General features: G+C 54.8%; 1 pseudogene; it reads right to left on the reverse strand.

Annotated features, from left to right (window-relative positions):
• Positions 1–21798: 21798 nt before the first annotated feature.
• LOC112437945 (U6 spliceosomal RNA) lies at positions 21799–21891 on the reverse strand (annotated as a pseudogene).
• Between the last annotated feature and the right edge of the window lie 327 nt (positions 21892–22218).

Here is a 22218-nt window from a genome sequence, read left to right on the forward strand (position 1 = left end):
ATTGTCGGTGTCTGGCTGGTCAGTCTCTGGGGAAAACTCTGGGTTGAGAGGACACGGGGGATGCAACACCCCCAGCTCCCCAGACCCCTTCAAGTTCACGCTGGGTCACGAAGGAGTAGTCACAGGGCACCAAGGCTCAGTCAGCTGGCACGGGCCGTTCTGGGCTCCCACACTCAGGACTGGATACCAGGATACATGTGTGTATTCCTTGGACGACGGTGAGTGGAAGAGTTGGCAGTGCCCACCGCAGGTTGCAGGCAGACACGCTTCCCAGGCCGGACTCGTGAAGTTGGGTGCGTGCTCACCCCAGGGTGCCCACGATGGCCTGTGTCTGAACCTACACTCACAGGCTGAAACGCATACACACGCTCACATCCCGCTATGCAGTTATATTCACAGCTGGAGACATGTTCACACGCATGCACACACATACTGCATGCCATGGATGCAGAGTTGCCTGCAAGAGGACACATGAGTCCATAGAAATGCCTCCCATGGCCGGGTGTGGTGGCTCACACCTGTAATCCCAGTACTTTGGGAGGCCGAGGCAGATGGATCATCTGAGGTCAGGAGTTCGAGACCAGCCTGGCCAACATGGTGCAACCCCGTCTCTACTAAAGATACAAAAAAATTAGCCAGGCATGGTGGTGGATGTCTGTAATCCCAACTACTTGGGAGGCTGAGACAGAAGAATCGCTTGAACCCAGGAGGTGGAGGTTGCAGTGAGCTGAGATTGTGCCACTGCACTCCAGCCTGGGTGACAGAGAGAGACTCCATCTCTCAGATGATCCACCTGCCTCAGCCTCCCAAAATTCTGGGATTACAGGTGTGAACCACTTCACTCGGCCTTATTTTTTAATTTTTTTTCCTTTGAGACAGGGTCTCACTCAGTTGTCCAGGCTGGAATGCAGTGCTGCGATCTTGGCTCACTGTAACCTCTGCCTCCTCAGCTCAAGCGATCCTCCCACTTCAGCCTCCTGAGTAGCTGGGGTTACAGACGTGGGCCACCACGCCCAGCCATTGTTGTTTTTTTGAGACAGTGTCTCCCTCTGTCATCCAGGCTGAAGTGCAGTGATGTGGTCATAGCTCGCTGCAGCCTCAACCTGCTGGGCTCAAGTGATCCTCCTGCTTTGGCCTCCCAAAATGGTGGGAGCCACCACGCCCAGCCACTATCTGCTTTTTATAGAAAGAGAATGTGGACTTCAGATAGGTGCAGTGACTTGTCCAAAGTCACAAGGTATAATGGCAGAGCCAGGAACCAAACCAAGGCCAGTGTGGCTCAAAGTACTGTTTTTCCAGACACACGCACGCACACACACACACACACGCATGCACACACGCATGCACACACATGCATGCACACACGCATACACACATGCACACACACGCACACACACGTACACACACGTACATACACAGACATGCACACATGTACACACACATACACACACAGTATATATACTGTATATATGTACACATATATAGTACGTATACACACTATATATATAAATATAATGATATATATTATTGAGATATAGTTCATATACCGTAAAATTCACCCCTTTAAAGTCTTTAACTAAGTGGTTTTTAGTATATTCACAAAGTTGTGCAACCATCACCACTATTGAATTCCAGAATACTTTCATCACCCCCAAAAGAAGCCCTGTCACCATTAGCAGTCACTCTTCACGCCCCCTCCCCCAACCCCTGACAACCGCTACTCCACGTTTTTCCCATGAATTCACCTGTTCTGGACATTTCATATAAATGAAATCAAAAAATGTGCAGCCTTTTGTGTCTGGTTTCTTTTGCTTGCATACTGTTTTGGGGGCTCATCCATGATGTTGTATGTATCAGTATCAAAGTTTGAACATACTGGATGCAGTGGCTCAGGCCTGTAATCCCAGTACTTTGGAAAACTGAGGCAGGAGGATTGCTTGAGCCCAGGAGTTCGAGACCAGCCTGGGCAACATGGCAAGACCTCGTTTCTAAAACAAAAACAAAAACAAAAACAAAAACAAAAATTAAGCCAGGTGTGGTGGTGCATGCCTGTAATCTTAGCTACTGGGGAGGCTAAGGTGGGAGGATTGCTTAAGCCTGGGAGGCTGGAGCTGCAGTGAGCTGTGATCACACCACTGCACTCCAGCCTGGGCAACAGAGTGAGACCCTGTCTCAAAACACAAAGATTTGAACTTGTGTGGCCTGCCCTGTGCCTCTGCTCCCCAGAGCATGTGCCTGGGAATCCCAGCAGTATACTAGCACCCTCACGTGTGGACGGCCATCCCTGGGAAGGCACTCAGAGTCACACACACAATTCGTATTTAGTGACCAGCCACTATGTGTGGGCCTTGCACACGCAAATCCTCAACCCACATGTTGTTTATACACCTGGCTCTCTAACGTCCAACCAGGGCCTGTGCTGATGCCTCTGGCCAGAACACTCTTCCCTACCTTTCTCCTAGTTAACACCTACTCACCTTTTGCTCACATCTCAGATGCCACCTCCTCCAGGAAGCCCTCCAAACAAGACCTGGAATGACCTCTGTACTATCTCTGCCCACCTGCCCTTCTTGGTACTTGCACCATTTATTTGTTTGTTTGTTTGTTTTTTGAGACAGAGTCTTGCTCTGTCACCCAGGACAGAGGGCAATGGCGCGATCTTGGCTCACTGCAGCCTCCATCTCCTGGGTTCAAGCGATTCTCCCACCTCAGCCTCCCGAGTAGCTGGGATTACAGGCACCCCCGGCTAATTTTTGTAGTTTTGTGGAGATGGGGTTTTACCATGCTGGCCAGGCTGGTCTTGAACTCCTGACCTCAGGTAATCCAACCACCTCGGCCTCCCAAAGTGCTGGGATTACAGGCGTGAGCCACCATGCCCAGCCCCTGCACCCATCTGTAATGACATATTTATAGTCCTGTTATTTGCTTCTTGTCTATCTTCTGCGTGAAGCTGCAGACTCCCAGAGGGATGGGAGAAGATCTGTTTTTCTCACCCCCAGATCCCTAGTGGCTAGCCCAGAACCTGGGACACAGGTGGCACTTCATAAATGCTTATGGCATAAAGACTCAGTCAAGTCTGTATGATGAGAGGTTGAACTGCTGATGACCTTCTGTGTCCATGCTCCAGCACAGACAGTTTCGTCCCTAAGGGACACACGTTGATCTGCCAGGTGCTGGGTCCTGGCCAGGTACAGTGACACCTCTCAGCTCAGGAAGGCTGGAACCTGGCTCTGTGGAGGAGGCCAGCCGTGTGGCCTCGGGCTAGTTGCTTCACCTCTTTGCATTCAGTTTTCTTGTTGGTGCAATGGGGATGCCAATGGTGGTGCCCATCTCTCTTGGGGCTGTTGTGAACATTAAATTAATTACATTATGCAAAGCATTTAGAACGGGGAGAAGCTTGCAGAAAAGTTAGCTATTATTAGTGAGCTAGTACACCATACAATGCTTTCTGCCTCTACATGAATATCTGCATAGCTGCCTGTTAATGTGAGTTGGAATTTGTCTCTGAATCTCTGCACCCCGCCATGTGTTGGGCCATGAGGACTTGTGCTGCTACGTGGGAACACAGCAATATACGTACACGTGTGGCTGCTGCTACAATTCTTGGCATCCTTGGAGTGAGCCCTGGACACCCAGAACTCCTGACCAACTGGGGACTCATGATTGCACCTTCCTCATCACCCCAAATAGGAGGTCCCTAGCTGCTGATGCTGCTCACCTCTCCCCCAGAGTGGCCCCAGGGCACAACCTCTGTGGCTGGTGGTTTGGGGGTCTATTTATTATTTTTTGAGACAGTCTCACTGTGTTGCCCAGGCTGTAGTGCAGTGGCATGATCATAGCTCACTGCAGCTCAAGCAATTCTCCCACCTCAACCTCCCAAGCAGCTGGGATTACAGGTGCCTGCCACCACGCCTGGCTAATTTTTGTATTTTTAGTAAAGACAGGGTTTCGCCATGGTGGCCAAGCTGGTCTCAAACTCCTGACCTCAAATGATCCACCTGCCTCGGCCTCCCAAAGTGCTGGGATTACAGACGTGAGTCACCGAGCCCTGCCATTTTTTATTTTTATTTTTCTAAGAGATGGGGTCTTCCTCTGTCACCCAGGCTGGAGTGCAGTGGTGCTGTCACAGTTCACTGCAGCCTCGACCTCCCAGACTCAAGCAATCCTCCCACCTCAGTCTCCCCAGCCTCCCAAGTAGCGGGAACTATAGGCAAGTACCACCATGACTGGCTAGGGTTTCACTATGTTGCCTAGGCTGGTCTTGAACTCCTGGCCTCAGGTGATGTCCCCATCTCAGCCTCCCAAAGTGCTGGGGTTACAGGCCTGAGCCATCACACCCTGCCTGACTCATTCAATATTTATTGAGCCCCTACTGTGTGCGAGGGCCTGTGTTAGGCTTAGAAAAACAAGAGAGAACGAGATAAAGAGAGGCATCTGTGTGTATGGCTGTGTGGGTGTCTGTTGCATGTTGAGTATGAATTCTCATTCAAGTTTCCAGCATGCATGGCTGGAAGGACACGGGTGGGTGTTTTTGTGTGAGGATGTTATGGTTTGAATTGTGTCCTCCACAAAAGATGTGGAAGGCTGGGCATGGTAACTCACGCTTGTAATCTCAACGCTTTGGGAGGCCAAGGCAGGAGAATCTCTTGAGGCCAGGAGTTCGAGACCAGTCTGGGCAACAGAGAGAGACCTTGATTCTACAAAAAATAAAAAAAGATATGGCCGGGCACAGTGGTTCACGCCTGTAATCCCAGCACTTTGGGAGGCCGAGGTGGGCGGATCGCGAAGTCAAGAGATTGAGACCATCCTGGCCAACACAGTGAAACCCTGTCTCTACTAAAAATACAAAATTTAGCTGAGTGTGGTGGAGTGCACCTGTAGTCCCAGTTACTCGAGAGGTTGAGGCAAGAGAGTTGCTTGAACCCGGTAGGCAGAGGCTGCAGTGAGCCGAGATCGCGCCACTGCACTCCAGCCTGTCGACAGAGCAAGACTCCATCTAAATAAAAAAAAAAAAAGATATTAGCCTGGCATGGTGGCATGTCTCAAAAAACACTGAAGGAATCAAAGCACACACCCAGGGCCACCTGGTCTCAGACACACAGATGTGTGCATTTGCATATCAACCCCCTATTCACGGGTGAACGTGCATCTGCACTGTGTCCAGAGCACAGAAGGAAAGAGACGATGGTGCCTCCTTGAAGAGGTCCTTGCTGTGGGCATCTGGGGCTGAGCCCCGTAGGGAACTGTGAGAGGTGTGGTCACAATGGGGCAAGACAGCCAGTGGGGGCATCTACTTATTTTATTTTTGAGACGGAGTCTCGCTCTGTTGCCCAGGCTAGAGTGCAGTGGCGTGATCTCGGCTCACTGCAAGCTCCGCCTCCCGGGTTCACGCCATTCTCCTGCCTCAGCCTCCCGAGTAGCTGGGACTACAGGCACCCGCCACCACGCCCGGCTAATTTTTTTTATATTTTTTAGTAGAGACGGGGTTTCACCATGTTAGCCAGGATGGTCTCGATCTCCTGACCTTGTGATCCGCCTGTGTCGGCCTCCCAAAGTGCTGGGATTACAGGCGTGAGCCACCGCGCCCGGCTATTTTATTTTGAGGCACAGTTTTGCTCTTGTTGCCCAGGCTGGAGTGCAGTGGCACGATCTCAGCTCACTCAGGTTCAACCGATTCTCCTGCCTCAGCCTCCCAAATAGCTGGGATTACAGGTGCGTGCCACCTTGCCCGGCTAATTTTTTGTATTTTTAGTAGAGATGGGGTTTCGCCATGTTGGCCAGGCTGGTCTCGAACTCCTGACCACGTGATCTGCCTGCCTCGGCCTCCCAAAGTGCTAGATTACAAGTGTGAGCCACCGTGCCCGGCTGGCATCTACTTATTAACCAACTGCATCCCCCGTTTGAGGGGTGTTCTGGGGTGTTGACTCCCTGGTACTTCCTGCCTACCCAAAGGGGGTTCTCGGTGAGTGTCTGTACGCAGGTGGGTGCCTGCACACAGTAGGTGCTGCATGTCTCTGGGTGTCTGCACACAGTAGGCATGGCACGCAGGTGGGGCTCTGCACACAGTAGGCCTTGCGTGCAATAAAGACGCTGCACACAGCAGGTGTTTGCATGAAGGAGAGGGGCTGCACGCAGTAGGTCTGCACACCGTTAGAGAAAGACCCCAGGCAAAGGGACACGGGAAGCCGTTGGACTGTAGGAAATTGTCGGAAGCCAGCTCCCAGGTGGCCAAGCGGACATAGCAGCGTCTGCCACGCCCTTTTGTGCACTTTAAACACTGGTTCTCAGACTTCAGGGTGCATTGGCAACCCCCTGGGTACCCCCTTTTTTTAAAAAAAAAATAGAGACAGGATCTCCCTATGTTGCCCAGGCTGGTCTGGAACTCCTGGGCTCAAAGGATCCTCCTGCCTCCCAAAATGCGAGGATTACAGGTGTGAGACACCATGGCCGACCCCTGGGTACACTTTCAATGTGGTGGGTTGGATGTCGTGGCAGGGGACCCTAAACCGGGTCTCCCCTTTTCTAGGACACAGCAGAAGGAATGCAGAGGCTTCCTGAGCCGTCACTCTTCCTTACTTTCTCCCGGGACCCCTTCTCTCTGCAGACCACCGCCAAGAGCCCGGCCCTCAGAGCCCCAGAACTCCCTGCAGCTTCCCAGCTCTAGGCCTTGGCCCCTGTGATCTCCACCTCATGGTCGGGGCAGTGCCCAGCCAGGGCTCCAGGGAGGCGAGGGAGGAACCAGGGTGGGTCTCCTTGGAGGAAGCAGAGAGTCACGGAGTCTTGCAGAGAGAGGCTCAGAGCCCTGCATGTCACTTTCTCCAGCCCCCACCCCAGAGCCTGGAGCATGCTCCCCGGACATGTAGGTCACGCGACCCACAGCTTTACAGATCCCTAGGGACCCAGGATGGCCCCCCGAGACCCAGAACGCCCCATAGCCACACAGTGCGAAGGCCAAGGACCTGCTCCCCAGGACGCTGGGCCAGGGAGACCGCAGGCACACGGGACAGCCACACCAGAGCTGCATCTGGAGAAGGGGTGGGGGGTTTCCTCTCGCCGCTCCTCCCTATTCTTTCCCTACATTGTTCCGTTCCGTGCTCCCAGTTCCCACCCCACTCCCTCCACCCGGACGCCGGCGGTTCCCAGGCCCCGGAGCCGGAGTGCATTGGGGGTGGGGGTGGGGTAGAGTGAGGGGCCTCGTGAAGAGCGCTGCGGGCCAAGACCCTCTTGCGCATGTGACGAGAGCGCACGAGTGTGGGAGCTTCGGCCTGCGCTCACAGGCGTGTGCGTGGGGAAGTGTTTGGGCCGCCGTGTACACAGCAGGCACGCCATAAACGCCTTTTGGATGGCTCCATGAGAGGGAAGGGAGGGAGGGCAGAGTTCAGGCCCTACAGGGAGGAAAAGGGAGGGGCGGAGGCCTGGCTTTAGGTTTGAATCTCCGCGGCTTACTAGCTCCAGCAACTCAGCAAAAGCGTGACTCAGTTTCCCTCGTCCATAAAAGGGAAAGCCGAATCGCCCTCCCACGTGTCGAGGTGAAACTAGACAGTGCACTAAGGCACTTAGCAAAACGCGCTGCCTTGAGAACCCTTATTACGCCTTCCTTCCTTCCACCCCACCCTCTCGCCAGACACTCCGGGGGTGGAGAGGGGCGCTGACCCAGGCCCCAGACGCCCCTCCCGTCCGCCCTCCCTAGCAGGCAGGAGTCCCGGCTTTCCCGTTCCTTAAATTGGATAATTGGAGACAGAGGCGGGTGCTCGAGACGGAGAAATCCCCAAGTGGGCGAAAGGCAAGGGGCCTGTCCTAGTTTCCCTGCACTGGGGGCCCCCACCCTCGCCAGCGCTCCCTCCGGTGCGCCCTGGGCGCGCAGTCTGTGCGCTCGGGAGCCCCCAGCGCCGGCCGTCGACCCCCTCCAGAGCCCGGCGGTGCCAGCCTCCCTCTGTTGCCCGCCAGGCGCGGTGTCTGCGGCCGCCCCGGCAGGAGGGGTTGGGGGGTCCGGGCCGGCGGCAGCTCCGGCGGCGTCTCCCTCCTCCAAGCCCCTGGCGGCGGGCGGCCGGGCCGAGGGCGGGGCGTCTGCACAGACCCTCCTTTTGTGAGCGGCGCCTTCCCCGGGCGGCCTGGCGCGCAGGGCTCGGGCACTGCGCCAGGGCCCGGAATAGCCTCCCTGCCCGGCCGCCCGCCCCACGCCCCGGCGGAGCCGCCTGACCTGCCCGGCCGGGCGCAGAGGAGCCTGGGGCCGCGGTGGCCAGGAACCGGGTGCGTGCTCAGCTGCACGGGGCTGCAGCCGCTACTCTCCGCTGGGCCGGCACTGGCCGCGTGCAGCCGGGCCTACTGTGCGCAGCCCATCTCTTGTGTGAAAACGCCCGCTGTGTGCAGATCTCCGTCTTCGTGCAGGGCCTACTGTGCGCCGCACCCCCCTTCCATGCAAAGCCTACTGTGTGCAGAACCCCATTTGCCTGCAATGCCTACTGTGTGCGGCCCCTCTCCTGCGTGCAAACGCCTGCTGTGTGTGACCCTTTTCTTGCATGCAAGGCCTACTGTGTGCAGAGCCCTACCTTCTTGCAGTGCCTACAGGGTGCAGCCCCTCTCCTGCGTGCAGACGTCCACTGTGTGCAGATCGCTGTCTTCGCGCTGGGCTTACTGTATGCAGCACCTCTCTTCCATGCAAAGCCCACTGTGTGCAGAGCCCCACCTGGCCGCAATGCCTACTGTGTGCAGACACCCAGATACATACAAAACCGACTGTGTGCAGGCATCCACCTACATGCAAACACCTGCACCTGCACTCGTGCAAACACCCACCGTGCACAGGCACCCACTGACAAACATTCATGTGAGGAGCCCCCAAGCTCCCACACTCCCAAACGGCCTTGTCTTTTTGTCTTTTTTTTTTTTTTTTTTTAAGATGGAATCTTGCTCTGTCGCCCAGGCTGGGGTGCAGTGGCACGATCTCAACTCACTGCATCCTCCCCCTCCCAGGCTCAAGCGATTCTCCTGTCTCAGCCTCCTGAGTAGCTGGGACTACAGGCGCGCGCCACCATGCCCAGCTTGTATTGTATTTTTAGTTTTGTATTTTTAGCAGAGATGGGGTTTCACCATGTTGGCCAGGCTGGTCTTGAACTCCTGACCTCAGGTGATCCACTTGCCTCGGCCTCCCAAAGTGCTGGGATTACAGGGGTGAGCCTCCGTGCCCAGCCTCATTTTTTTTTTTTTTTTTTTGAGATGAAGTCTCGCTCTTGTCCCCCAGGCTGGAGTGCAATGGCGCAATCTCGGCTCACTGTAACCTCCACCTCCTGGGTTCACGAAATTCTTCTGCCTCAGCCTCCTGAGTAGCTGGGATTACAGGCACCTGCCACCACGCCCGGCTAATTTTTGTATTTTTAATAGAGACGGCATTTCACCATGTTGGCCAGGCTGGTCTCGAACTCCTGACCTCAGGTGATCTGCCTGTCTCAGCCTCCCAAACTGCTGGGATTACAGGCATGTGAGCCATGGTGCCCGGCACAAACAGCCTTGTCCATGCAAGCACAAGCACCCACATGTGTCTAAGACCCTGGTGTGCACACCTGCACTCTGACCTGCACTGCGTGAACCCACTAGGGAAATGCAAATATTTCTAAGCTCCAATGCTCACTCCACAGAGCCCCGAGGCCTGCGAATACCCGCGGTATACAGAGATCCATGAGGTGCCAGTACTCAAACTGTGGAAGCCTGCACGTGCTGATTTGGGGTGGGAGTAGAGTGCAGGGAACTCATCTGTGTGCAGCCCCTTTCTCTGGGCCCTTTGTGTGCACCTCAGTTTACCCCACCTGGGTAAGAGACTCTGCCCTGCTGGAGTCTCTTCTGGTTCTGACTTTGAAGGGCTCCAAGGTGTGGGGGGAAAGGGGGCTGCATTCCCTCTCTGCTGTGTGCCTCTGGGTGGTGGATTCAGGCTAGCAGGGCTGGGGGCTGGGCCTCCAGGCCCTTCCCGGAAGCCCGGGAAGCAGGTGCAAGGGCAGGCAGTCTCCGTGGGCAGGGCGCCAGACCTTGGCTTCCCTGAAACTGGGCACAGCAGCTGGGAGAGGTTTCCGGGCCCGCCTGGCCCCACCTGGCCCCCGGCGCTTTCGGAAGATGGGCGGGGCAGGCAGGCAATGCCAAGGACGGGCGAGGCCCAGCCTGCACAAGAGTTGCCGGTGAACCTGTGCGCACACACGCGTGTGCATGTATATGTGTGCACACGTGCATGGGCCATGCTGATGTGAGTTCTGTACCCCACCTACAAACGGGTGTGCTCATGAACACGTGCAGGGTCACCCTGGCACATGAACCGTGCAGCACAGGCAATGGCCCGGGGGTAATTCACCCATAGCGGTGACAGGAAAGAGATGCCTGTCTGCTTTGCTCACTGTGCGTCTCCAGCACCCCACAGCTGGTTGGCACTCGGTGAATATTTGCTGAGTGGACAAATGAGTGAATACATGAACACATCATTTTGCAAATATGTACTGAATGTCTCTACTCTGCATACCAGGCATTTGCACATCTTCAAACAACAAAAAGATTCCGGGAACCGACATTCTAGACATCCACGGGGTGGGAATAAGCCCACGCCTGAGAGTACACACTCATGTCCAGGAAACACCTGAGTCCACTTTGATTTGTTCACCTCCAGAAGCCAGAGCCTGGTGCCCACACACAGGCCCTCATGCAGAGACACGCATTTTCTTTTTTTTTTTTCTTTTTCTTTTTTTTTTTTTGAGATGGAGTTTTGCTCAGTTGCCCAGGCTGGAGTGCAGTGGCGCGATCTCGGCCCACTGCAAGCTCTGCCTCCCGGGTTCACGCCACTCTCCTGCCTCAGCCTCCCGAGTAGCTGGGACTACAGGCGCCTGCCACCACGCCCGGCTAATTTTTCATATTTTTTTAGTAGAGACGGGGTTTCACCTTGTTAGCCAGGATGGTCTTGATCTCCTGACCTTGTGATCCGCCCACCTCGGTCTCCCAAAGTGCTGGGATTACAGGCGTGAGCCACTGCGCCTGGCCGCATTTTATTTTTTCTTTTCTTTTTCTTTTTTTTTTTTTGAGATGGAGTCTCGCTCCATCGCCCAGGCTGGAGTGCAATGGTGTGATCTCGGCTCACCGCAAACTCCGCCTCTGGCTTCAAGTGATTCTCCCACCTCAGCCTCCCGAGTAGCTGGGATTACAGGTGCATGCCACCACATCTGGCTAATTTTTGTATTTTTAGTAGAGACAGGGTTTCACCTTGTTGGTCAGGCTGGTCTTGAACCCCTGACCTCAAGTGATCTGCCCACCTTGGCCTCCTAAAGTGCTGGGATAACAGACGTCAGCCACCGTGCCCGGCCAGGATTTTGGACACACAAATATCCCCTCTCTTCCCCTGCAAGCCTACCTGTGCTACCCACCCCAGCCATCCCCTCCTGAGGTGTCTGTCCTTCCATGCCTGAAGGGGTTCATGGGAGTGTGGGGAGTCCTACACCCCACTTGTGATTTTCCATCATTTGAGTTCTCTTATGGCTTAGACCATTGCCTGCAGAAAGCTCCAGAAACAGCCAGGGTTGGTGGGATTAGAACCGCACAGGTGGGGAGGTGATGCCCATATACCCTAAGAAACTATCCTTCCATTTCACAGCTGGAGAAACCGAGGCCCAGAGACAGGAGGGTCTTCTTGTTGAGCTAAGAAGAGAAGTAGAGAGATGATAAACGGATGCCCTGACTGGGCCCCCTCAACCATCTCCTCTTGCAGCCAGAAACAGTAGGTTCCTACCGCCAACAAGGGTGGGGACAGGAAGGTGGGGGACCAGGGTGGGAGGAGGAGATGGGAGTGAGGCCCTGGGGGGAGGTGGAGCCTATGTCCTGCAGACAGATACAGAGGTGGGCGGTCCGGAGACACCCACCTCCTCAGACAGGCACGGGCTCTGGCAGCTGGTGACAGAGGCACAATCTGGGGCACATAGGCACTGTCTGTCCCTCCTGCCGCCGATCTTCCTCCCCAGCCTCTGATGGGGATTCTAGGGGCTGCTGGGGCCCCTGCAATTGTTTTGGCATGAGTGTGCATACCTGTGTGTTTGTGTGTTGGGTGCACATGCTTTATTTTTATTTTCATTTCATTTATTTCATTTCATTTCATTTTTTGAGACTGAGTCGTGTTCTGTCACCCAGGCTGGAGTGCAGTGGCACTATCTCAACTCATTGCAACCTCCGCCTCCCAGGTTCAAGCGATTCTCCTGCTTCAGCCTCCGGAGTAGCTGGGACTACAGGTGCCCACCACCATGGCCGACTAATTTTTTGTATTTTTAGTAGAGACGAGGTTTCACCACGCTGATCAGGCTGGTCTCAAACACCTGACCTCAAGTGATCCGCCCACCTGGGCCTCCCAAAGTGCTGAGATTACAGGCATAAGCCACCGCGCCTGGCCTCACTGAGCATGTTTTGAAGGCGAGTGCGTTCCTCTTGACTGCTGAACTTTCATTCTATGAACGGACCTCCGTTGACCTGTTCCCCTCTGAATGGAGGGGTATTTGAGCTCTTCCCAGGTTTTGGTGATGAGGAACAAAGCCGCTACGTGCATTTACCTCCTGGTCTCTGTGTGCTCCTAAGTTGTGCATTTCTTTCAGATAGTACCAAGAGAAGTGAGGTTGCTGGGTCCCCGTAACCTTATAGGGTAAATACTATTATTACATCCACTTTGTTGATCGGGAGAATAGACGCCGCCAGGCCTCCTGTCTCTCGCTTTCACACAAAGGCACACACGGCAGACACGGACCCCCATCACTCATCCATCACTTACCCATCACTCACCGCAGACCCTCCAGGACCCACGCAGAAACCCAGGGCTCCCCCACGGCGCACGCAGCACCCAGGCTGCCCGCCCTCCACCCAGGGCCGCGTCACGCCCGACACCCCCGGAACAGACGCCTATGAGGCCTGCAGCTCCAGACGGGCTGCAGACACACAGCGATTTGTTCATCTTTCCAGCCACCCCGTCTGGTCCTGACAGTAATTAGCTCCCAGACTGGTGGGGAGACGGTGAACAGCCTAAGAGTCATCGCCCACGGCTCCACGCCCACAGGCCACGGGCACCGGGAGAGAGGATGAATGAGTGTGTGTGTGAGTGTGTGTGTGAGTGTGTGTGTGTGTCCGGAATCTGTACTCTCCAGCCAGGGCTCCCCATCCTCCTGCAAAGGGCCAGCACCGTGCACAGGTACCCACCGCGCCTTCCAAGAGGAACGTGCACAGGCATACCCACTGTTCATTCCACGAGGGATCGTGCACACGCATGCCTACCTTTGCATTTCACGCGGGATTGTGCACACGCATGTCCACCGTGCCTTCCACGCGAGATCGTGCACACACATGTCCACGAACTCTTGCACACCTACACCCACCAGGCCTGCCCATGCGATGCGTCCCTGCAGACCCACTGTGGACGCCTGCTTGTCGGCGTCCTGCGCATCCCGCGTGAGTGGAGTGTGCACTCGTGGGGGGGGGGGGCGACTGAGTGCGGGGCAAGCGCAAGCGCACTGGGCTCGCGGAGGGTGGAGAGAGGCCGTGCGCGTTCCCGGGGCTGGCGCGGAGGTGGGGTCAGCGGCGCGGGGAACGCCCCGCCCCGCTACCGCCAGCCCGGAAGACCCACGGCGGCGGGCGCTGGCGTCACGGGTTTCCACTGGGGCCCCGGTGTGGGGGCCGGGATTCCCTGGCGCAGGAACGCCCGTGACGGCGGCGCCTGCCTGCGTCGGCCGCGCTGGGAGGTTTGAGCCTGGGGATGACATCAGCCCCTGCGTTTCTGGAGCTGGCCCGGGCGGGACGGGGACTTGGAGAAAGAGCAGTGACACCCACTTTCGTTGACTGCCAACCCGTGCAGAGCGCTTAGTGCGTGTCCGACCGTGAGCTGAGCGCTGTGATGCGGGTGCTGTTAATGTCCCATTGCACAGATGGGGAAACTGAGGCCGGCGCACTGCCCGCCCCGCTGGGCCCCCAGAGTGAGGGCCCGGGGCTGGGAGCAGCCTTTTCCCAGCGCCCTCTGCAGTGTAGAGTCCTACCAGCTTGTCTCCCGCTCTCTCCTGCACAAGCCGGCTCAGAGAGGGTCTGCGGGTGTCCTGGCACCACCCAGCAAGTTGGGTGCTGCAGCCAGCTCTGTCCATACAGTTGGTCTCTGCCCAGCTGCGGTGGCCAGGGGCGGTGCCTGAGCCAGGGCGCCCGGGCGGCCCGGTGGGGTGCGCCCAGCCGCTGCCTTCCTGCTGACGCCGGGGCCAAGGGATCTAAATATAGCCTGGGAGGAGGCAAGGGCTATTTTTAGCGCGAGTGGCTTGGCCCCTCCCAGTTCCCGGGTCAGGAGCCCTTTGGTCCAGGATTTTGGGGAGGGGCAGGGGCGAGGGGGAGCCAGGGGCCCCACACCCGCCTGGGCCTGCCCCTCTGCCCACACCTGGCCCTGGAAGACTCTAGGGGAGGAAGGGCCGTAGAGGGAGGGCAGGGTGGGGGGGCCGCCGTCTGGCGGTGGAGGGGTTGTCGCAGGTCACCTTTCTTAAACCCCACCTCCTCTCTAGCTGCCGACCCGCCCTGGCCTTTTGTTGGGCCGAGAGACTGCTTTCTATTTTGGGAAGGTGTTGGAATAATTTCCCTGGCTATTTTTAGCCGGTTCGGGGATTCCTCCACCCAGGCTGGCCGCCCTGCCCCTCCTCCTCCTCCTCCTCCTCCTCCTAGTCCTCGTCCTCCTCCCGGCAGACCCAAGGCCGGCCTCCTTCATGGAGGGCAGTCAGGGACACACAGTCCCTGAGCCAGACCCAGAATGGGGAGACCCCTGTATTTCCTGGGTGGGGGAGGGAAGGGAGCTCTCAAGGGCGTTCCCACGTTCCAGGTGAGCAGGACTTTCAGACCTCTGGGAATCCATGACGCCAGGTATCTGAATTCTGTCTCCAGGGCAGGGTGGGGCCACCCAGCAGCCTCTGACCTTTCACCTCCTTTCAGGGTTGTCACAGGAGAGTGGCCTGCTGAGAACAGACCTTGACTCCCACATCCCTAGGCTAGGGGCTCCCATGTTCCCAAGGGGAAGATCAGTGTGATGAGGGTAAACTGAGGCACAGAGGGAACACTGGGATGGGACACATCTTGGGCTCATTCCCTGATGGTTTCATTTCCTTCCACATTCTACCTTTGTTTTTAATTTTTTTTTTTTATTGTTTTGAGACAAGACGGAGTCTCACTCTGTCACCCAGGCTGGAAGAGTATGCAGTGGCACAATCTCGGCTCTCTGCAACCTCTGTCCTCTGGGTTCAAGCGATTCTCCTGCTTCAGCCCCCTGAGTAGCTGGGATTACAGGTGCACGCCACCATGCCCAGCTAAGTTTTGTATTTTTAGTAGAGACGGGGTTTCACCATGTTGGCCAGGCTGGTCTCAAACTCCTGACTGCAGGTGATCCACCTGCCTCTCCTCCCAGAGTGATAGGATTACATGCGTGAGCCACTGTGCCTGGCAGCAGCGCCGTCATAGCTTATGGCAGCCTTGACCACCTGGGCTCAAGTGATCCCCCCAACTCAGCCTCCTGAGTAGTGAGGCCTATATAGGCATGTACCACGATGACTGGCTAATTTTTGAAAATTTTTAGTAGAGATGGGGTCTCTGTGTTGCCCAGGCTGGTCTTGAACTCTTGGGCTCAAGTGATCCTTCCACCTTGGCCTCCCAAAGTGCTGGGATTCCAGGCGTGAGCCACCGGGACCAGCCCTCATGCTGCCTTTTAACAGCTAAGCAACCTTGGGGCGATGACTTCACCTCTATGTGCCTCTTTCAGGAAAGGGGGTGACAGTCACATGGACTAATGGTAAATAGGTGAGGGAATATATGAAAGGTCTTAGAACAAGCTCCTGGCAGAATGGAGCTGAGGGTCCTGGAAAGGACGCTGGGATATGCCTGGCTGCAGGACAGAGGAACATCCTGGGTGCTGGCTGGTTCCACATTTTGAGAGGACACACCCCCTTACTTATCCCAGTCCACGAGGCTGGCGAGAGTGACCCCCGTGTTTGAGATCAGGAAACTGAGACCCTGGGATAATTTCCCAGGCCCAGGGTCTCATGACAGGTGACACACAGGAGGCCAGCACAGTCCCCTGGCTCCCGGGCCGTATTCCACAGCTGCTCCACATTCTTTCACCGGTGCCCTCACTCATGCAGCAAGCATTTGTGAGCACCGTATGAGTTTCCTCCCGCTGCTGTAACAAATCACTGCCAACCCAGTGGCTGGAAACAACACAGAGTTATTATCTGACAAGTCTGGAGGCCAGGAGTCCAAAATCAGTCTCACTGGGCTCCAGATCAAGCTGTGAGCAGGGCTGGGCCCTCCTGGAGGATCCAGGGGAGAACCCGGCTTCCACGTTTGCCAGCATTTAGAGGCAGCTGCTTCCCTCGGCCTGGGGCCTCTTTCTCCACGTTCACGGCTGGCAGTGCAGCCTCTTCCAGTCTCTGACTCTCACCTCCCACCACCTCTTATTTATTATTATTATTATTATTAATTTTAGTGGAGTTTTGCTCTTTTTGCCCAGGCTGGAGTGCAATGGTGCCATCTTGGCTCACTGCAACCTCCACCTCCTGGGCTCAAGTGATTCTCCTGCCTCAGCCTCCCAAGTGGCTAGGATTACAGGTGCCCGCCACCATGCCCGGCTACTTTTTGTATTTTTAGTAGAAATGGGGTTTCACCATATTGGCCGGGCTGGTCTCGAACTCCTGATCTCAGGTGATCTGCCTGTCCTGGCCTCCCAAATTGCTGGGATTACAGGCATAAGCCACTGCACCTGGTTGTTTGTTTTAAGAAAAATCTTTTTCACTGTGCAAGTTGATTTTTTTTTTTTTAAGAGATAGGGTCTTGCTCCGTAGCCCAGGCTGGAGTGCAGTGATGCAATCATAGCTCACTGAAGCTGCAAACTCCTGGGCTGAAGGAATCCTCCCACCTCAGCCTCCCGAGTAGCTGGGACCACAGGCACTCACCACCATGTCTGGCTAATTTTTAAAAATTATTTTTTGTAGAGTCGGGGTCTAGCTATGTTGCCCAGACTGGTCTCCAAATCCTGAGCTCAAGTGATCCTCATGTCTTGGCCTCCCAAAGTGCTGGGATTACAGGCGTGAGCCACCACGCCTGGCCCGCAAGTTGATTTTTTATGAGTATATTGCTTCTCTCCAAGGGCTGATGGCCTGACCGGGATAACACCCGTGAACAGATAGTAAATGTGGGTTTGGCATTTGGCAGGAAATGCTTGTGGAATTCAGGAGGCAACTGTCATTTATCTGTCCTATATGCCAGCTGGATATCAAGTACATTTCTGTATCTTAAGACCATCAGCCAGTTTTATTTATTGGATGCTTATTAAGTACTTAATGCCAATTTAATGTCTTCACAGCCACCTTAATGCTAATAGTCATCCTCACCTTACAGACGAGGAAACTGACACGGAGCCATGACTTGTCGAAAGTCCCCGGCCGGGCGTGGTGGCTCACGCCTGTAATCCTAGCACTTTGGGAGGCTGAGGTGGGTGGATCATCTGAGGTCAGGAGATTGAGACCATCCTGGCTAACACGGTGAAACCCCATCTCTACTAAAAATACAAAAAATTAGCCAGGCGTGGTGGTGGGCGCCTGTAGTCCCAGCTACTCGGGAGGCTGAGGCAGGAGAATGGCATGAACCCGGGAGGCAGAGCTTGCAGTGAGCTGAGATCGCGCCATTGCACTCCAGTCTGGGCGACAGAGAGACTCTGTTTCAAAAAAACAAAGAAAGAAAGTCCCTCAGCCAAGTTGGTGGCAGAAGCTACCCAGCCGGTTCTGTTTCCATTTGGCCTTGCTGCTGCCTCTTGCTTGAATGCTTTCAGGGACCATGCAGGCACACTCCTCAGCTATCCCCTTGTTCTGGTCCTCCAGCAACAGTCTTGGGAAGTTAGTGGGTTCCACAATCCTGAGCCCAAGCTCAGTGCAGCTCTCCCACCCTCAGGTGTCTTCTGCAAACAAAGGACCTGCCAGAGCCCACGGAGGGAACGTTTCGAAAGTGTGCTGGCCAGGAAAGAGACCAGACGTGAACCACACTTCCTCCCTCCCTCTGCTCCAGATGTCTGCGCCAGAGGTGGTCGGGAGGAGGCTGCCAGATAGACAAGACAACAGGAGCATCGGAAAAGGGCGGCTTCCACTACTTCCTCCCAATGTGGGGATGTAACTGGAAGAGCAGCTCCATGACCCGAGGATGGGACTTTGGCTTTCTTTTATCCCCAAGCCAGCCCGTGACATGCCTTCTGCTAGATGGCTGTCTGCAGCTCTGACCCTGTAGTTTTGCGCAGATTATCTGTCCCATGAAACGTTTAGACTCTGGCCTGAGAATTCCTCCTTTCGTCTTTTTTTTTTTTTTTTTTGAGACGGAGTCTCGCTCTGTTGCCCAGGCTGGAGTGCAGTGGCGCGATCTCAGCTCACTGCAACCCCCCCGCCCCCCAGGTTCAAGCAATTCTCCTGCCTCAGCCTCCTGAGTAGCTGGGATTACAGGCACGTGCAAGCATGCCTGGCTAATTTTTTGTATTTTTTAGTAGAGACGGGGTTTCATCGTGTTAGCCAGGATGGTCCCGATCTCCTGACCTCGTGATCCGCCTGCCTCGGCCTCCCAAAGTGTTGAGATTACAGGCGTGAGCCACCGCGCCTGGCTGAGAATTCTTCCTTTCTAGAGGCCGCTGCATGTGGCCTTCGAGGGGAGGGGTCGTGGGGACAGGAGTAGTTACCAAAGGCAGAACCCTTTTAGATTCCCCTGATTCTCACAGAGTGGGCTGGAGGCACGTAAAGCACCTGATAATGCAAGCCGGGTTTTCCTGAATGTTCTCTGGAGTAGGTCGCTCATCCTAGGTGAAAGCAGATCTTTTCCCTAGGATCTGAGGCTTTAGACGCAGGAATTGTCACTGCCATTTGCTCCAGAATCCCAATGCTGCTCCGACTGTAATTGCTCATTTTACTGATCGATTGAGACAGACAAATGCAGTTAGAAGACACTGGGATGACCTCTGGAAGGTCCAAGGGACCAGAGTGAATGTTGTCGCCAAAGATCCTGTAAGTGAGAGGCGGAGCCGGGGCCGAGACTGGACACCTGTCAGTGAGCTCATTCCCCCAACGACACCCTGGCCTGTCTTGGCGTACGCTGGCAGTCTGCGTTCTGAACAGGGGAGATGTTTCTTTCTCAACCTTGGCTTGGAGTTCTCCCCAGAGTGATAAATGTTGGCGAGAAAGAGTGGCACATTCTTTTTTTTTTTTTTTTTTTAGACGGAGTTTCACTCTTGTCGCCCAGGCTGGAGTGCCACGGTGCGATCTTGGCTCACCACAACCTCCGCCTCCCGGGTTCAAGCGCTTCTCCTTCCTCAGCCTCCCAAGTAGCTGGGATTATGGCATGAGCCACCACGCCCGGCTAATTTTGTATTTTTAGTAGAGACGGGGTTTCTCCGTGTGGGTCAGGCTGGTCTCAAACTCCTGACCACAGGTGATCCGCCCGCCTCAGCCTCCCACAGTGCTGGGATTACAGGCTTGAGCCACTGCGTCCGGCCAGGAGTGGCACATTCTTAGGGCCAGCTCACCCGTGAGGCCCTACATCACTCTTTCCACTGTAAACCCTGTGGTGGCTGCTACAGATCAGCCCCAAGTGCACTGCAGAAAGCGCTGAACCTGACGCGACCACCCAGGGGGAGCCCCCATCCCGGAGACTTTGCTGTGCCTTCCCAGGCCCCTCGTGGGATTTTTTCTCTTTTCTTTGGATCCCTGGCGGGGGTCGGAGGGGGTGTGGGAGGGCGCAGAATAAACCCTGAGCCTGCCTCATTGGCTGCCTGGGCTCCAGAGCCCTGCCGTTGCTTGTGGAGGACTTTCTGGGAATCACGTGGACTGGCCAGAAGGGCTGGGAACTGGAGAGCAGGCAAGGATTCTGGAAGAGGGGAGATCCCAGTGGGAGGGATTTGAGGCTGGCAGTGGGTCAGAGACGGAAGGCCAGATGGACAGGTTTAAAGTCTCTGCTTAAGGCAGGGTGTGGTGGCTCATGCCTGTAATTCCAGCACTTTGGCAGGCCAAGGCGGGTAGATCACTTGAGGTCAGGAGTTTGAGACCAGCCTGGGCAACATACTGAAACCCTGTCTCTACTAAAAATACAAAAATTAGTCAGGAGTGGTGGTGAGCGCCTGTAATCCCAGCTACTCAGGAGGCTGAGGCAAGAGAATCACTTGAACCCAGGAGGCGGAGGTTGCAGTGAGCCGAGATTGTGCCACTGCACTCCAGCCTGGGTGACAGAGTGAGACTCTGTCTCAAAAAAAATAAATAAAATAAATAAATAAAAATAAAAGTCTCTGCTTAGATAAGCACTATGCTTCTGCTGCCTGTAAATGGCTCTTTTACCCTTTCTTTAGCATGAAAACAAATTTTCTAATTATTATAAACAAAATGCGTGCAATGTGGAGGCTGGCTGTTGGTACTCATTATCCTTCTCTTGCTTGACGTCAGGTGAAAGATAAATTGTTGCCTCTGGCCCTTCCCAGGACCAAAGAGAAGGCACGACGCCAAATGCATCTCATTGGATTTGGGAGGCAATGTATACTTAATTTGGGTGTGCTTCTCCAGCCTGGTTGAGGAGGCCATCGTGCCCTCCCTCCATCAGTCTGCGCTCTGTGGCATCTGTGGCGTGGACCCTTCTTTGCTTTGCAGAGGCAGGGTGTCTGCATTCGGCATCGTACCCAGCCCAGTCCAGAGTTTACAGTAGGGATCACCCTTGGAGGTCTGTGTTCTGTGGGTTTTACCCAATGCATGAAGTTACATATCCACCATGACAGTGTCACATACAGTAATTTCACTGCTCCCCAAATCCTCTGTGCTCCACCTATTCACCCTTATCCCCACTTCCTTCAACCTGGGTAACCCCTGATTTTTTTTTTTTTTTTTTTTTTTGATGGAGTCTCATTCTGTCACCCAGGCTGGAGTACAGCAGTGCCATCTGGGCTCACTGCAACCTCCGCCTCCCGGGTTCGAGCGATTCTCCTGCCTCAGCCTCCCGAGTAGCTGGGATTACAGGCATGCACCACCACATCCAGCTAATTTTGTATTTTCAGTAGAGACAGGGTTTCTCCATGTTGGTCAGGCTGGTCTCCAACTCCCGACCTCAGGTGATCCACCCGCCTCAGCCTCCCAAAGTGCTGGGATAACAGGCGTGAGCCACCACTGATGTTTTTACTCATGTATAGCTTTGCCTTTTGCGGAATCTTTTCTAGTTGGGATCGTAGCATGGAGGCTGTGAAGGCTGCAGCTTCTTTCACTTGTTTCCCGGTGTATTCCAGCTTTCAGGAGTTATTCGTACAACTCGGCTTGTGACTTCACATCACTCCAGCCTCTTGTTTCTGTTGTTATGCCTCCTTCTCTGACTGACCTTCCTGCCACCCTCTTACAAGGACCCTGTGATGACATTGGGCCTACCTGGATAATCCAGACAAGATCTCTGATTTTTTTTTTTTTTTTTTTTTGAGACAGAGTCTTGCTCTGTTGCCCAGGCTAGAGTACAGCGGCTCCATCTCGGCTCACTGCAACCTCTGCCTCCCGGGTTCAAGCGATTCTCCTGCCTCAGCCTCCCGAGTAGCTGGGACTAGAGGTGCCCGCCACCACGCCCGGCGAATTTTTTGTACTTTTTTTTAGTAAAGACGGGGTTTCACCGTGTTAGCCAGGATGGTCTCGATCTCCTGACCTCGTGATCCGCCCGCCTTGGCCTCCCAAAGTGCTGGGATTACAGGCGTGAGCCACCCGCCTGGCAATTTTTAATTATTATTATTTCTTTGTTAAAAATATGAAATGCTTCATGTCATCCTTACGCAGGGGCAATACTAATCTTTGCATCCTTCCAACTTTTTGAATATGTGCTCCTGAAGTGAGCATGTTATAAGGGTAAGGTTTTGTTTTTTTGTTTTTTTTTTTTTAATTTTGAGATGGAGTTTTGCTCTCGTTGCAATGATGCGATCTCATCTCACTGCAATCTCTGCCTCCCAGGTTCAAGTGATTCTCCTGCCTTAGCCTCCTGAGTAGCTGGGATCACAGGCATGAGCCACCACGTCCAGCTAATTTTGTACTTCTAGTAGAGACGGGGTTTCGCCATGTTGGTTAGGCTGGTCTCGAACTCCTGACCTCAGGTGATCCACCCACCTTGGCCTCCCAAAGTGCTGGGATTACAGGCATGAGCCACTGTACCCGGCCAGTAAAGGCT

Source organism: Pan paniscus, chromosome 20 (genome assembly GCF_029289425.2).
Source record: "Pan paniscus chromosome 20, NHGRI_mPanPan1-v2.0_pri, whole genome shotgun sequence".
Lineage (NCBI taxonomy): Eukaryota > Metazoa > Chordata > Mammalia > Primates > Hominidae > Pan > Pan paniscus.